General features: G+C 36.9%; 2 protein-coding genes across 4 annotated transcripts in view; one reads left to right on the top strand and one right to left on the bottom strand.

The window, feature by feature from the left end:
• Window positions 1–5,331, bottom strand: part of si:ch73-138n13.1 (titin homolog) — a 41,022-nt gene extending 35,691 nt beyond the window's left edge. The window contains exons 1-2 of one of the 2 annotated variants that reach the window (XM_059522483.1): window positions 4,960–5,331; window positions 644–737 (exon numbers count right to left, since the gene is read on the bottom strand). The gene's annotated coding sequence lies outside the window, so the exon portion shown is untranslated. Of the gene's footprint in view, window positions 1–643; window positions 738–1,054; window positions 1,123–4,959 lie in introns of those variants that run through there. The other variant, XM_059522484.1, reaches the window with a different exon arrangement.
• The window catches only part of LOC132114410 (solute carrier family 23 member 2-like), a 194,158-nt gene that overhangs the window by 44,179 nt on the left and 139,675 nt on the right, over window positions 1–10,304 (top strand). The gene's annotated exons all lie outside the window — the stretch shown is intronic.

The raw sequence follows: 10,304 nt of genomic DNA on the forward strand, positions 1-10,304 counted from the left end.
GCCAATTTCAGCATTGTCTAAAATCCAACATGCTGAGCAGAATCTCTGCACTATAATTTCATACCGCAAACAGTGTTCTCAGAAATGTTGTTGTGGTGGGGTGTGATTATGAAGCTGAAGAAAAATGTTCTTTTCCTCTCCTCTGCTGTGGACTTTGCCTTGGCAGATACAGAGCTCAGAAGACCACATCGAACGCTTTAATGACACATCATTAATCACACCATGAGAGTGCGTGTGTGTACTGGTGTATTAAGTCAGCATGATTAGACATTGCTAAGGAGGGTGGGATCAATTTGCTGAATTATGAGTCCAGACTGAGACTGTCTGTGCGTAAAAATCCTGCTACTACAGGCAAATACACATCAAGCAAAAGGAATTCACAGGAGAATCCAGAGGCCATATTTGCTAATGCAGTACACATGTTGCTCTTGGAAGCTGTGCACGATTACAAACACTAGTTCACACTTAGATGGGCACGCAGACTTTTACAGCACACATACACTTACATTTTACACGGTAAACAAACGTGATTCATAACACATTCACCTACCCGTGTAAATGCACATGCGTTTGCCATGCTTCCCCTTGCAGTAGTCAAATTGTGCTTTGTCTGCAGTTTTCCAACACCACAATAATAACTCACCTGCTTGGCTGTCAACCGTCTGCAGTGGAGCCCTGGTTTCTGTGGTAACCGCAGAGTGATGTCATATCATATGGAGAGGAGGCGGAGCCAGACTCTGTTGCAGGGAATACAGAATGGTCAGTTACTTTAAGGGGTCAGTGTCCTTTGTAATTTTGAAGTCTCCACACATGCACACATATACACACGTAAACTTGTTGTCAATGATACAGTTTATAGAAATCGTTGAATATCATAATTGAAAAGTCAAACGAGAATGTTAAAAAGACTTGAGACACAGCACAGATTCAACCACACAAACACGTATCCGAGATCTACACAATTATGCAACATGTAAATTAGACTTCATCAGTCTCTTTTACAAACAAATGAACACCAAGAAAGCAGACACACTGATCGAAGCCAGATATTTACCAGCACTTGACCTACATCTACAGATTACCAAGAAAACCAACACATTTGATATGTCTCCGGTAGTGAAATCTTAGCTGTGTGGTTGCGCAAGGGGGGCAGAAGTAGTGACATGGAAGGAGGGGGACGTCCAACAGATGAACAGAAAGAGCGAGAACGACTGCAAAGTAAGGAGAGGAGGAGGATCCTGGTCTGAGTGCATGGACTGGCCGTCGCTTGTTGACAGGAAATGACTCTGCAGCTGGAATGTTTAACATCTACAGCTTGAGTGTTTAGGGAAGTCGCTTCTGGCATCCCGTGGAGACACGTTTACACACAAACATGATCCAGCCATTAACCTAGAAACTTTAAAACAGATCTTTACACCTCCGTAAAGTTAGCAGCACTTAAGTCACACTGCAAATCTCAAATCTTGGAACTTGGAAGAATTCTTGGTAACTGCAAAATTTATGCCTCAAAAAACTAGAGGGCTAAAAGTAATAATGTGTCTCTAAAAAAGGAATTATAAAGACAATTACAATACATATAAATAATTAACCTAAAACTGTCCAAATGTTTACTTTTTTACATTGGAACCTGTTTTTAGATTATATATATAATTTTCCATATATATGGTTTAAATTGTTGATTATTAAATATATTAGATTCCACATTACACTAATATTAGGCCCACAGTACAAAACATTTTTATAATTAGCCTAAAGAAAAGCTTCATCTGCTTTAGATAAAATATTATTTAAATAATATTTAGATATAATATAATATTATATATGTATAATATATAAATGTATATATTTAGTTAGTTCATTTGTTTGTTTTGTAAAATATAAGCAGATATTTATTTCCCCCACTCAATTTTATATACAGGAGAAATCACTGTCATTCAATCTATATCTAATTAAATATATAAACTACTAGGCCTACATAAACCAGATTCTTGTTTGGTGATGGGCACGCACTACTTTTTTTTTTTTGCGAGCATTAAAGATTTCAGTGCTACAAAATAAGTTTTTATACAGCACTCAACTAACAAAACTTTCCCACCATGTTGAACCTGGCCTCAAAACGATGGCGTGACCTTCACCATCAAATCATTTCTGAAAAACACCGTCAGCACCACACAGTCAAGCTCTTGGAACATAAACCAAGGCTGCAAATATCAACAACTGTCATTTAAGAAGAAGCTGACAGAGATCTTGTGGAAATCAGACTATAAATCGAGTGACTCTGCTGGACATTAAACATGTTCTTCAACTAGGAGTGGCAGAATCGAAGAGTAACTGGGTTCACACAGATAATCATATCCATTGTGCAGTTATCAAATGGAAATGACTGTTCTCCAATACCATAAAGATTTAATGGCTTTAGGAGCCCTATACAGAGAGATAAAGAAGACAAATTAACGAGAAACATGCTTGCAGATTATTTACAATTACCCAACCATACATAACGTAACACACCCAGGGTGTAAAGTGTCCTTTCTAACTTACTGATGATAAAATCTTTTTCACTGGGTTTATTTTCATTTTTATTTATAAGGACATAAAAGTTTAGACCAAAGAGATGGGTATTAGTATAGCCCGTACACCACCCAGGTCACTTTTTACTCCTTTCAGTTTAATTTAGATACTACAAGTACAAGGTACATATGCCACTGATCACCATGACGTAAATTTATCATCAGAAAAATACTGAGCTCACGTTACAGTGAATGTTACTACTTAAGTAAAATGTAAATGGCCAAAACTATGGTCAGTCATGCTTGTGAAGAGACATCATATCAAAAATATGGCCAATAACAGCTGCTTCTCAATTTAACATTGAACAATTTTAGGTAACAGATTTCAGGTTATCGGTTTCAGTTTAACACCTGGTGTGTTGTACAGCTTTACATACTCAGGACACAAAGGTTGCTTTGTATTTGTACATCAAAGTACTTTAAAGGAATAGTTCACTCAAACATTTTAATTTGCTGACGATTTTGGATTTTTTGGCCATCCAAGATGACTCCTTAGATGAGCTTGTTTCTTCATTAGAACAGATTTGGAGAAATTTAGGATCACTTGCTCATCAGTGGATCTTCTGCAGTGAATGGGTGCCCTCAGAATGAGAGTCCAAACAGCTGATAAAAACATTAAAATAATCCACAAGAAATCCACACAACTCCAGTTCATTGATTACTGACTGATATTTTAGCCAAAAGCAATGGTTTAAAGTTACAACATCACAGCTTTTAACTTTAATAAGACATTAATTGATGGACTGGAGTTGTATGGATTATTCTAATGCTTGTATCAGCTGTTTGGACTCTGATTCTGGCGGCACCCATTCACTGCAGAGGATCCATTGGTGAGCAAGTAATGTAATGTTAATTTTCTCCATACTTGTCAGGATGAAGAAAACATTCATCTACATCCTGGATGGTTTAAGAGTACATATTAAGCAAATTCTTGTTTTTCGGTGAACCAAAAGATATTATAATATCTAATTTTAAACTTGAATACAATTAAAAGCAGAAATGTCTTATACTTTCACTCTAGTATGTTTTAGGTAAGATATTTTGACTTGTATAATTGTATAATTTCCGACAAAGTAGCCATAATTTAGATTTAAATTCCTAAGTACTTTTACATTCAAGTGGTTAGATGACAACAACAACGCTCTAAAGCTCGCCCTCTTTCCAGCTAACTTTGCAAAGAAAATCTCTTTTAAATAATTATTTTAAAAAAAGCAAGCTAAACTGCTTTAAAGTTAAATAAAATACTATAAAATATAAATTAAATTAAGTAAAAAGTAAAATAAACATATAATTAAAAACCATTTCAAAAAGGGTAGTGAGCAAAGGTGATTGACACACTAGGAGAGAATGTAACAATTTTATGTATAGCTTTCAACTAACCTGGCAAAAACCCAAGTCAGCAAGGACCAACTGACTGCCCTGAAACCTTTTTACACCACTGTGTTTCCTATCTTTTTTTCACTGTGTGTGCGCTCAATTGACACTCTGGTTCAGCCAGTTCTGCAGAAGGAAAATACTTTTCATGCTCGACTGGAGCAACAGCACAAATGAATGAACAGGACTGGCAGCCTTTCAGCACACACACATGAAGCTCATCCTCTGAACACACAGCTGACTCCAGTCATCATATATCTGTGTGTAAATAACCAGCAGGAAATAATTTAAAGCACACCAGCTAGGAAAGACTACTGGGAAAGTGGAATCACGTAGAAAAATGTGAATATCAGAAAAGTGAAAAGATATATGAATATGCTGTATTTGGTCCCATTCATTAGGATTAATTTATCTTGATCAACAGCTCAGACACATATACTAACTTTCAAAATGTGTTCATGTTTTTGAAAGAAGTCAAAAAAAAACATCTACACTGTAAAAAAGAATAATGTATGCAGAAATGTAAATACCACCATGTTGCAAAACTTAATGTATATGTTCATCTATATTGCATGGAGAAATAAAACCACAAAGACCCTTAAAATATAATAATAATAATAATAATTAAAAAAAACAGTTATTTATAAAAATATTGTTAATGTGCGATTATGTTCCCTTTCTAATGTTTAAGAAGCTTTTTATTTACAGTATTTGTACTTTTGTTTTATTTCTATTTTGTTGACAAGCTATTCCAATAATACTAATACTACAATACTTTTCCTGAGAAAACCTGAGAATACATAGAGTATCTGTGTATTTTGGCGTATATTGTGGTTACCATGGTATATTATGTAAAGGTAAGAAATGTAAACAAAGAAATGTGGGTTTCTTTGTTAGCTGATTTGACTAGTTACCCTGCCTCATTACCCACTTTAGTGTGGAGAACTGAGACAGCGCGACGAAAAGCAGGTGAAACACAAACAGAGACAGAAGTGCAACATTTCACTTTACGCACCTTTTCGTCAACTTCAAACAGCCGTCTGTCTGTCTGTCTGTAACACCTGTGTGAGAGCTGTTTGGGATCGGAGCTCAACCAAACCTCGCTGTTGTCTGTCGGGACAGGATAACGTTAGACGGGAGCGAGCGTCCGTTCGATCGCGGGTTAATGTTCGGAACAACACCAGTGAGTCGCTCGTAATTTAGGTGCTCTGTCCTGCATAAATAGCACCGGGACACCATTCCTCACGTCTGTACCTCCGGATTAACTTCGGTCTTCCTATGAACACTATCAAAGGCTGGCTCACACAAACTTGCTGAGAGAGCCGGAAGGCGGTGTGGGATCGCATTGAACGGAAGGATGGAGGATTTGTTTTGGTACGCCAGACTGGGACAGTGTAGAGGGGGGAGAGTGAGTCACTGCGCCCTCCTGTGGAGGATGATCAAACAGCCCAAGACAAACGGGATTAGAGGATAATGGTCACGTGAGAACGCGAACGTTCTTTATTTCCACCGGTTGCGTGCTTGAAGAACGCACGTGACAGCTCGCTATATGCTTAGCCAGGTAAGACAAACTGCAGAAATTGACTTTACAAAGGCCAAACAAACACACATTTATATAAATTAATTTTATAAAAAAATGCACGTTTGATTTAGTAATGATAACAACTAGTTGTATTATATTGGCCCATGCCTCTATTTAATTCAGTGTGATGTTATTTCATAATTTTAATGCATTGTTGCCAAAGTATATTGCATATAATACAAATAATTAATTATTACTTTTGAAGCATCTTTTTTTCCACGGTTTAAATAAGCGCACCTTTTTCTAAGACTATTAGTAATGACAAAAACATGTCATGTGGAGATACTGAGACATTGTGTGTGTGAAATATTCAATTAATAACCGTATCATGTGTCTGTGTGTCTTTACAGTAAGTGACAATGACAGTATTAGAAGCCAGCATCACACCTTACCATCTCATTTCTGACAGAAAACAGAAATACTGTGGGATGAGAGAAGATCATGATGTGTGAAGATTAAAGTAATCATGAAACAAATCAAACAAGTCTAAACATGTACAAGTTCACACTGTTTCATTCCTCATCTATAATCATAAATACTTTTCTGAGGATGTTTAAATATATGTTTCCCTTTATAGTGAGGAAGGAGAAAACCTCAGACGCCTGTAAATCTCCATCTGCAAGTTTATGATGTGGTTCGTTTAAATCAAGAGAACGCATGGACAGCCAGTGGTGAGCAGCACTTTCAGGATGAGAATTGAGCTTAAGCTTGGCATAAGACCAGTGATGTGTGCAGAGAAAACGGTAACACTTTAGTATATAGGGACCAATTCTTACTATTAATTAGTTGCTTATTCACATGCATATCACTAGAATATTGGCTGTTTATTAGTGCTTAAGCACATATTCTTCATGACCATGTTCTACATCCCTAATCCAATACTTAAACTTAACAACTTCCTTATTAACTATTAATATAATTAGGAGTTTATTGAGGCAAAGGTCATAGTTAATATTAAGAACTGGACCTTAAAATAAAGTGTGACTGAGAAAACAATTGTTACTGTTAATACACAATCAAAGGCCTTATAATCAACGATTACATTTAAACAGCTTAAACACAAATTACCTTTACAAAGAAAACTGATTTAAACTGAAAACCGTTTTGCAAATAAGGTGTTTTATTAGTTTTCGCTTTTTTATTTGTCATCTTTTGAAAAGGTTAAATATTGCCTTGCATGTGATGTTCTTCCATTTTCTCATGTTATGGCAGATCTTCTTTAGGAGCTTGAGATTGCCGATGTTCCCTCACCTTTGACCAATGAATTTCCATGTTTGCACGACCTTTGCAGCCTTATAAATTTTATTACATTTGGGAATGTTAAGCATTGTACATTGATAGCTAACTAATCATTTATGTTCTCACTTTTCAGTGATCAAAGATTTTCTCCCTTGCTTTCTTCTTTAAATAACGTCAAAACATTAGAATATTTAATGTTATTAAATATTCAATACAAATTAAATGTCTGTGATTTTAGATAAATATTTATTCCATTATGGCTACCATGTTTTAAAACACGGCTTTTAGTACACTTGAAAGTGAATTTAAGTTTTTATCTTAAGAAACTTTTTTGTGTACTTAAATCATTTTCTTTGATGTTTTACTTACTGATCAACCAGTTTTGGTCACGTCAAGGGAGTATTTTTTTATGTTTGCATTTTCATGAATGCTTAACTCAGTCTAAGTGATGAGAATTCTGCCATAATAATCAGGTAACATTTTACATTTATAATTTTATATTATAGAATGGGCAGACTGGTTAGAGATGATAGAAAGGCAACAGTAAGTCAAATTACCACTCGTTACAACCAAGATATGCAGAATACCATCTCTGAATGCACAACACGTCGAACCCTGAAGCAGATGGGCTACAGCTGCAGAAGACCACACTGGGTGTCATTCCTGTCAGCTAAGAACAGGAAACAGAGGCTACAGTTCACACAGACTCACCAAAATTGGACAATAGAAGATTGGAAAAATGTTGCCTGGTCTGATGAGTCTCAATTTCTGCTGAGACATTCAGATGGTAGGGTCAGAATTTGGTGTAAAGAACATGAAAGCATGGATCAATCTTGCCTTGTCTCAACAGTTCAGACTGCCGGTGGTGGTGTAATGGTGGGGGGGATATTTTCTTGGCACACTTTGGGCCCCTTAAGAGAACATGTCCATCTCCATATGACTTCAGTGTACCCATCTTCTGATGGCTACTTCCAGCAGGATAATGCACCATTTCACAAAACTCAAATCATCTCAGACTGGTTTCTTGAACATGACAATGAGTTCACTTTCCTCAAATGGCCTCCACAGTCCCCAGATCTCAATCCAATAGAGCATCTTTGGGGTGTGGTGGAATGGGAGATTCGCATTATGGATGTGCAGCCAGATTCTGCAGCAACTGCGTGATGCTATAATGTCAATATGGACCAAAATCTCTGAGGAATGTTTCCAACACCTTGTTGAGTCTATACCACAAAGAATTAAGACAGTTCTGAAGGCAAAAGGGGGTCCAACCCTTTCTGGGGCTGAGTAGGCCTACAGTACCTGTTTAATTGTAACGGCTCGTTTTTATGTTTTAACATACACTAAAGTACTACACTTAATAACTCATACTTAATTGGACTGCAAAAGCACTGTGTTGGGTTGTTAACAGTCTGTTGTTGTAGTGCATTACAGCTTAAAAGAAACTGATTTTCATGAGCTGAAGATTTGTATTTATTTATTTATTGATTTATTAACTTTTTATTATTGTGGCATGAAAGGAATCCTCAGTTTTGCGTATGTTAGGTGACTTATGGCAGTTAGGCTACTATCTATTTTCTATTAAATTCAAGTTGAATAATGAGCTGAAGTTTGTATAATGGAGACCTAAACCTTCCATTATTAGGTCTTGTGGTGGTGATGTTTTCTCTTTCTCTTTTTTTTTTTTCATGAACGCTGGTTCATGTTTTCTTTTTCACTGAATGGGGCAGTCATGGCCTAATGGTTAGAGAGTTGGACTTGTAACTGGATGTAGGTTTGAGTCTCAGGTCCAGCAGGAATTGTTGGTGGGGCGAGTGAATTACCAGCGCTGTCTTCCACCCTTCAATACCACGACTGAGGAGAGACCCTTGAGCAAGGCAGCGAACCCCCAACTGCTCACTTGTCCCGATGTGTGTGTGTTTGTTTGTTCACTACTCATTGCTGTGTGTGTGTGTGTGTGTGTGTGTCTGTGTGTGTGTGTGTGTGTGTGTGTGTGCACTTGGATGGGTTAAATGCAGAGCATAAAAAACCAAGTATGGGACACCATACTTGGCAACATGTCCTTTCCTTTGTTTATAGAGTTCAATAATGCCACTTTTAATTGTCTTTATTAATTTTTATTTCATATGTAGTGATTGAACTGCAATGGCATTGCAACATATAAAATGTAAATTGCAGATGTTGTATTATATTTTATTATAAAGAACTATACCACTCTATAATGTTCATTCTTTTAAAATATGGTGGGTTATTTTTTTCTACCCAAACACTAGACAGTCGTTTTTTTCTTATTTTTTCCAGTGTTGGGAACCAAACTGTACTGATCGTTTATGGCTAGGTAATACAGAGTCAATCAAAACATCTTTCAGAAACATCTATTAGACATCTTTTCAGAAACACAGTGCAGTAGTCTGAGGTTCCAGCACCGGCTCAGATGTCGGAGGTGTAGCTATATCACAACAGCACAAATGCCAGCACCATTTCGGTTGATTAACCTACGCTTGAATGAAAATAGTTGCCACCTTTGGTAGAAATCGTGTTTTGGGGGGTCTTAGGGGAAGTCGTGGCCTAGTGGTTAGAGAGTTTGACTCCTAACCCCAGGGTTGTGGGTTTGAGTCTTGGGCCAGCAATACCACGACTGAAGTGCCCTTGAGCAAGGCACCGAACCCCCAACCACTCCCCGGGCGCTGCAGCATAAATGACTGCCCACTGCACTGGGTGTGTGTTCACGGTTTGTGTGTGTTTACTGCTGTGTGTGTGTGTACTTTGGATGGGTTAAATGCAGAGCATGATTTCTGAGTATGGGGCTGTATGCCACTTCACTTTTGTTTTTGTTTTTTTTAACAAGGGCCAAACCAATCATCCATAATTTATAAACACAGAATACAATATGCATAGGTGTCGACTTGCACTGCTTGAATGAGATACAGTATCGGTGTGTTAGCTCAAAAATCTCAAGCCAAGTTAAATTTATTTGTATCTTTCACGATACACATTGTTTCAAAACAGAAATCACCAAAGGAGCTAAATCACAGAGGTCACAATGTGGACATGGTGGCAGACAACACTAATGTCAATGTGACAGAAAAACTCAGACAGAGCAAAGACACTCTTTTAGAGTCATACTATACATTAAAGTAAACATTTATATATTCAAGTCTTTCAACTGTACTGTGGTTCTTCTTTTCTAGTCAGTGCTGGGAATGCATCAGTACCAATAAGACAAGCATGTATCTCCCATAACTCTGAGGAATTCCATCCTACAAGATTTGAATGTAGTGCGTATGACACTGCATAATGTAATGTCATTAAATAATTAGCAGTAGATTGTTGGTGTTCTGTGTGGTGAGAACACAGAATGAATATATTGAAAAAGCATATATAAAAAACATCATTGATGCTACCAATTTTCAGAATTTGCATATTTTCAACAACAACAATGAAAAATTTCCACTTAGAGAACATAAGTGAAAATAGACAAAGTTACAATTAAAATGTTTTTTATGTTTTGTATTTTGACCACTATAAATGAACTGTCC

The sequence above is a fragment of the Carassius carassius genome, chromosome 34, assembly GCF_963082965.1.
Source record: "Carassius carassius chromosome 34, fCarCar2.1, whole genome shotgun sequence".
NCBI classification, from domain to species: Eukaryota; Metazoa; Chordata; class Actinopteri; order Cypriniformes; family Cyprinidae; genus Carassius; species Carassius carassius.